This window comes from Mus pahari, chromosome 2 (genome assembly GCF_900095145.1).
Source record: "Mus pahari chromosome 2, PAHARI_EIJ_v1.1, whole genome shotgun sequence".
In the NCBI taxonomy this organism is placed as follows: Eukaryota; Metazoa; Chordata; class Mammalia; order Rodentia; family Muridae; genus Mus; species Mus pahari.
This window is the reverse complement of record NC_034591.1, coordinates 134,943,656-134,950,910: the sequence shown is the minus strand read 5'-3', so window position 1 is coordinate 134,950,910 and position 7,255 is coordinate 134,943,656. Positions and strand designations below refer to the sequence as shown.

At 46.5% G+C, this 7,255-nt stretch overlaps 1 protein-coding gene across 1 annotated transcript in view; it reads left to right on the top strand.

Annotated features, from left to right (window-relative positions):
- The first annotated feature begins 5,377 nt into the window (after nt 1-5,377).
- Nucleotides 5,378-7,255, top strand: part of Adipor2 (adiponectin receptor 2) — a 67,400-nt gene continuing 65,522 nt past the window's right edge. Inside the window, exon 1 of the mRNA XM_021190927.2 lies at nt 5,378-5,662. The gene's annotated coding sequence lies outside the window, so the exon portion shown is untranslated. The remainder of the gene's footprint in view (nt 5,663-7,255) is intronic.

The window sequence follows — 7,255 nt, the reverse complement described above, 5'->3', positions numbered from 1 at the left end:
ACCAGAAGAGGGCGTCAGATCTTGCCATGGATGGTTGTGAGCCACCATGTGGTTGCTGGGATTTGAACTCCAGACCTTCAGAAGAGCAGTCGGGTGCTCTTACCCACTGAGCCATCTCACCAGCCCGCCTGGGGACTTCTAATAAAACTTGAAGCCAGCGCCAGGTTGGGAGAGAAACTCACTGAATATCTTTGTTTCTTGTCTCAGTGTGGCCCGCTGAATTATTCTCCTTTCTGTTTTTTATTATTGCTTTGTTTCTTGAATTGGCCTAGTAAGGACAGCTGGTTTGTTAGGGCTCCAGGGCCCAGGCTCTGATCCTAACTCCAGGGATAGTTTAGGTAGAAAAGCAGGGGCTCCCGTTTCTAGGGAACGCAGGTTCCCTTTGGCAGGTTCTTAGTCTCCTTAATAAAAGAACGTTAAAAGGACACAGAAGGAAGTTTGAGCACCTTTTAATTAGAGTTTACTCCCAGTGGATCAGCTTTCCTGAGGGGTGGCTTCCTGTCTAGTTGATTGACAGGACCAGTTGAACTAACTCATAAGGCAGGGGACAGCGGTATACCTTAGTGACCTTATGTTTTAGGTAGGTTAGAATGTCACGTCTCCACTCAGAGTCAGAGTTATTCTTTTGAAAAGGGGGACCTAGCTTTCCCTTAGTAGGCCTTAAAAAGCCCTGATAGTGTCAAGAAGTAGGCAGACTGTGACATAGTTCCACACTGCCACCTCCTGCAGCCTGAGGAGTTCCCCTGAGCTTCAGGGATCTAATTCAGGACAAAACTGATTTGTGGCTTTGAGGCTGGAAGGAATTCAGGATGGACCAGACAGAGTTCAAAATGCTATTAATGATATTTTAATACTTGCCCAAAAAAAGAAATGCTGAGAAGAAAGCAAGGCACAGACTCAGCATGAGTGTGCGCTTCTCAAGGAGAGGCAGGCATTCAGGAGGCCTGGAATGTGTGGTAGACCAGGCTAGCCTCCAACCCAGAGATGCTCCTCACTCTGCCTTCTGAGGGCTGAAATTAAAGATGTGCACCGCCACTGCCGCAAAGAGAGCTCTTTTTCCCTTCTCATGTCCCTGGATTTTTCCATATACATCCCTCTCCCTCTCCCTCTCCCCCTCCCCCTCCCTATTCCTCTCCCCCCTCCCCACCCCCCCAATCCTTGAGGCAGAGACTCACATTGTAGCCCTGGAATTCACTATGTAACGTGAGGGCTAAAGTTATATTTTAAGTTTAAACTACTGTGCTTAAGCAAAGTTCCAGTCTACAAAGCAAGTTCCAGTACAACCAGGGCTCTGTTGCAGAGTGAAATCCTATCTCAAAACAACAAAAACAGACATCTGATATGCAGGGTATCTAAGTGACCCCATGAAAGAGTTTTTCCACACCCCAACCCCAAAGGGGTTGCAACCTGTCGGGTTTTCGGACCTGTGGCAAGCCCTTGGGGTGCCTATTTGATATATTTAAGGGGACTGGGACTCCAGATTCTCCCAGCACTGATGAGAAGGCTGGTATATCCCACCCTCAGCCCTGAACTTCTCAGCCCAGGGGCCGGGCTTCGCCTCCCCTAAAGAAGATCTTCCGTTTATAATCCAGACAGTTTGGTTATCTCGCTCCCTCTCTGTGCTTCTCTCTCTGCAGCCCCTTTCTTCCCCCCTTCCCGCCCCCTTCTCTCTGACCCCTGTCTGCATGGAGACTCCTGTGAGCCCGTGAGCCCACCAGGAACCACCCTCATAGACCTTTATACTGTTGGCTAGGCGTGAATTGCCTTTTTTCCTTGGCGGAGGGAAGCTTTTCACGACCTACATTACAGGTTGACAACCAGTGCTCTGACTTAAACCCCACTTGCCCAAGGACAGATAACTTCCTGGAATGCTAGGGAATGTTGTTCATGGCAGATAACAAGCCCCCATGCCCAGCTTATGTTTCTAACTTTATCATCAATATCCCCATTCCTCGATTTCAAATGGTGCTTTATTTACATGGAGGTCAAAGGACAGCTTGGAGGTCAAAGGATAGCTTGTGTAGCCCGTTCTTCCCTGCTCCCCTTACCTGATATCCAAGGATCAAACCCCAGGTGATAAGTTTGATTGGCAAATGATTTTTATGCGTTGAGCCATCTCACCAACCCTCATATGGTCATTTACACCTTGGGGAGCTTAAAAATTGGTTCGAGACTAAGAAAATGGAAGGCGTGGTCCAAAGATGATTACCAGGGAAGGGAGTCCATCCGCAGTGTCCTCTAAGTCTGTCTCTGGCAGTGCCTACCTAGCTACCTCGGATCCCCACTGGAAGAAGATGTGAACACTCTTTACAAAATATAAGCCTTTCAAAACACTGGGCTGGGATAGAGCTCAGGCAGAGAGAATACTTGTGAAGAATATTTGAGGCTTCGAATTTTGATCTCTGGAACAACAACAACAATAAAAAACTAACAAGAAATAAAAAGACAAAATAAGAGCAGGGCGTGGTGGTGCATGCCTTTAATCCTAGCACTCGGGAGACAGAGGCAGGTGGATTTCTGAGTTAGAGGCAGCCTGGTCTACAAAGTGAGTTTCAGGACAGCCAGGGCTACACAGGGAAACCCTGTCTCAAAAAACCTAAAAACAAAACAAAACAAAACAAAACAAGACAAAATGAGAAAGATAAAGCAGGGCTGGAGAGATGGCTCAGAAGTTAAGAGCACTGACTGCTCTTCCAGAGGTCTTGAGTTCAATNCCCAGCAACCACATGGTGGCTCCCAACCATCTGTAATGGGATCCAATACCTTCTTCTGGTGTGTCTGAAGACAGCTACAGTGTACTCATCATATATATAAGACAAATAAATAAAAATCTTAAACAAAAAAAAGAAAAGAAAGACGAAGCATAAATACATTGCCATCTCTCTGGCACCTAGGAAACATCATTTAAGAAGTAGAAATTATCAGGCATGTGGGCATCTTCCTTTAATCCCAGCACTCAGTAAATTCAAGGATAACTTGGTTTATATAATGAGTTCTAGGCTAGTCAGGGCTACATAGTGAGACTCTGTCCCTAATAATAATAATAATAATAATAATAATAATAATAATAATAATAATATCCGACTGTAAACAATAATTTATAACAAAATATAATTATTTAAATAATAATAATTATTATTATAAGAGAATCTTGAAGCCAGGAGTGGTAGCCAGTAGGAAGCAGGAGCGGGAGAACTGTCACAAGTTTTTGGCAGGACTGGGTTACAGAATGTGAACCTGTCTCAAAGAGAATAATAATAATTATTAATAATAATAATTTAAAAATTAATCACACATAAGGGCATGAGTTGAGAAAAAGCAGACGAAAGAGGTGTGACTTTAATCATCCAGTTTTGCGTTTTGCATTTATTTATTTGGAGGGGGCATGTGCACCAGGGCATGCATGCAGAGGTCAGAGGACAATGCGAGGGAGCTGACACCTCCTTTCCAGGGACTGTCAGGCTTGGTGGCAAGTCCCTTACCCGCTGAGCCATTTCACCGGGCAGCCATCCAGTTTTTAAGGGGAGCAAAATCTACTAAGCAGAAACAGCTCCCCTAAGTCCAGAGGATTCTCAACAGCGAATTAATTGCTCTTAGACATCTAGATATGTCTGGTTTTTGTGTCTGTAGAAGTCCATCTTTCTTCCTAATGTTGACCTTGGTCTACATTCTAAGGACCAGGAACTGAAAAACACGGGAGTCTTTTATTTTTAATTTTTTCCCAGTCTGTTTAACCATTGTCTTTCTGGGACAAAGACCTTCAAACTTCAAAAGGGCAGAGAAACTCAAAGGGAAACAGGCCTACCCTGAGGGCTGCTGAGGGCTGAGCCAGATTCTGAGAGGATTTTCTTGCTCCCTCTAGGGTCTGGCCACCTTCTCTCTCCCACTGGTCTCTCCCCAGGCCTGGGCAGCCACATCAAGGGCTTAGTGTTGGGGCACAGGCCTCTCTCATTACAGGGCGGGGAGGCGAGAGGCGGGTTGGTTACCATTGTACCGGGACACAAGAAGTTCTTTAGGGCAGTCTTGAATAACAAAGATCACACATGGCCTTATTTATCCAAGCACATGCCTTCCGTTTCTACATAATTGACTTACAAATTCTGCTTCTGAGAACAATGGCTATTCAGAGGTTGAGGACATTTTTGTCCATGTGACTTCTGGCTAGGGACTCGGAGTCCTCAGGAAGGGGAGGGGTGGAGGGGGGATTTGGTGTCAGCCCTACAAAACGTGCAGGTGCCAGTGCTTGCCAAGAATATGTGGGCACACACAGGTGACTGGTGCTGACCTGCTTCAGAATATTCCAGTGCATGGGGCTGTCACGTGTCCTGCTAGTGACCCTCACAACCTTTTCTTGATATTGGGTAACTGTGTCCTCAAAGGAAGGTCACAGTAATGCAATTTCAGATATCATGCAGGCCAAGAAGTGTTTAAAACAACAACAACAACAACAACAACAACAACAACAACAAACCAGACTCCTCTCGGCAGAGCCACTGTGGCTGCTGCCTCTTTTGAAATCCCAGCTCAGCTCCTGGGGTAAGCAGAGCAAAGAGGGCTGCTTACCTTCCTAACCTGCAACATTCCAGACAGAGGCTCTCTAAGCTCTTAGGAGCCTGAGTGTGGTGGTCGGGTCTCTTAAATTTCAGGCTGGAAGCAGGAGGATCAGGAGTTCAAGGCTAGCCTTGGTTACACAGTGAGTTCAACTCCAACCTGGGCTATATAGGACCCTGTCTTGAAAGAGCAACATTTTTGGTCAAAGGTAGGAGGCACAGCTTCCCGCCTACAGCAGACTGAAGTGTTAGTTCCCCTAAGCTTGTAGGGACCTCCCTTTGACACAGAATATTGTCAGGATGAGCCATTTTATGATGCAGAGTTGGGGTTTAATAAGGATATTTTAGAATGAGCGTAAGCACAGTGGTAAGAGGAGAGGTACTCAGAAGAAAGCGAGACAGACGGAAAGCCTGGCCGCGGTTTCCCTAAGGAGGAGTGGCAGCTTTTCACGAGAGTCAGTGTCTGGAGTCACGGTGGGAGAGAGTAGGCATGTGGATAGATGTGTGTGCACCCTTGTCCACGTGCATGTGCCCACGAATTTGACCATGCATACACACATGCACACATGCAATATACATACAGACGTGCAAAAAGTACTTAAGAAAAATAAACAGGGTGTTGGTGGCACATGCCCTTGGGAGGCAGGGGCAGGCGGATTTCTGAGTTCCAGGCCAGCCTGCTCTACAGAGTGAGTTCTAGGACAGCCAGGGCTGCACAGAGAAACCCTGCCTTGAAAAACAAAAAAATGGAGGGTAGAGGAGGGGAGGGGAGGGGAGGGGAGGAGATTAACATATGAAACAAGCCAGTTGACCAAAAGACTGGAAACCCTTCCCTATGGGGCTACAAGTAACAAACACTTGAGAGGCAGGTGCTATGTGAACAGCCTATGAAGGCTCCGGAGGCTTGTAGCCCAGTTTCAGCACGCCCTCTTCCCCCGCCCCCGACCCACGCTCATTAGGCCACGCCCACTGTTGGGAGTGTCCTTCTCTTTCCTAATACTTCGCTATAACTTTCCCACATGTGTCTGGTGCAAGTCTTTCCGCACAACACAAGAATCTGGGGAGCTCGGCAGTACCCTCAGACTCTAGTCTACAACTCTAACAGGATTTGGGTAAGTTTCTAGTTATTCTATTAATATCTCCAGAGTTCCTAAGAAACCTCAAGGCGGCCAGTGGGAGGCTCCTGAGGGGTCCTTGTCACATCAATGAAGGGGGTGGGTGGGACATCCGCACTGTAAGGGGGTCCTTACCCATAGGTTGAGAACTGTTGCTTTAGGGGAAAGGAACGTTAATGACACGTTCGCAGTTTGCACAGAAATATTAATATAGCTGGTTTAGATGTTTTAACTGGACCCTGGGGCAAGGGATTCCTTTTCTCTTCTGTGTTCTCAGAATTTTCCTGTCTTTCTATCTTTCTTAAAAAAAAGACAAACAACAACAGCCAAACCAACCAACTTTCTCTAGAATCTTCTCCTCGTATCTTGCCTTTCCTGAAATGCTATCTGGTTTGGCTTGTTTAAGACTGGGGTGAAGCAAGGAGGCTTCAGGGATAGTTTACAGTCTGGGACTCTGCTTGGCTCCGAATGTGCTTAGCAGCACGAGGCCGTTGCTGGTGCACACTATGCACACAAGCCCCACTAGGATCAATGCGCCTAGCAACCTGTCAGGTTGCATCAAGCTGTACACAGACATGTTTTAAACAGTAGAAATGAGGGATCCCCTTTAGCAATCCGTTGATTGTACCTGTTCCTATTCCAACTTATCTTGTGACAGAGTTATGGGTCAGTAGGCGAGTAAGTCCAGCCTACACTGGTTTGGGCCCGTGTTTAATAAGGCAAACTATGTCTTTTCAGTGAACTTTTAGGGAGAATTGTGTTTGCAGAATTGTATGCATAATTGGGTGTGTACGTGATTACAATCAGATGGTTCGTGGGAGAGGAGATGTGAATGAGAAAACTTGTACAATCTAATTCTGTTAAAAAAAAAAAAAAGCAGAGAAATGCCCCACTGTGGCCCTGAGCAACCAAACTCCTTCTTTTGAACCCCGTTTAGAAGCCAGGTGCTCCCCCAGCCAGCCCTCAGAGACTCAGCACCAGAAGCTATGCCATCATTAGCTGCCAGTCCTTTAAAAGGTCCTCTACTATCCCAGATGGTTCTCTCTCTCTCTCTCTCTCTCTCTCTCTCTCTCTCTCTCTCTCTCTCTCTCTCCCCCTCCTTTGGGTCTCCATTTGAAGGAGGTCTTTAGCTCCCCCAGCCCAATAAATCTCTTAGAGAGATCTGTTGTGTGGTGTGATGATCACTGCTGTGGCATTCCTTGGCTCCAATTCACCAAGGGTCTCTGCCACTAAATCCTAACAAGCTCCGAATAATGACTGGACCCTTGAGTGCCTTCGCCCAAATGGGCCGTTCTCACCTGAACAACATGTTCCTTTTGAGTCTGTTCTATGGCTTTGCATTGAACAAAGTTCCCTTGCTACTTTGCAGATCTGTGTGCAATTATTTCAGTTCACTGAGTTAGCGGCCACGAACCTGAACATACACACACACACACACACACACACACACACACACACACACACACACCCTGACCACTTGTAGTAATGGATCTCTCTGTGTTGCCCAACCTCCAGGTCCTGGGTTCTTTACCTTCTGGAGTTGCTGGGACTTCATATAGGTGTAGCTACTCTTTTTTTTTTTTTTTTTTT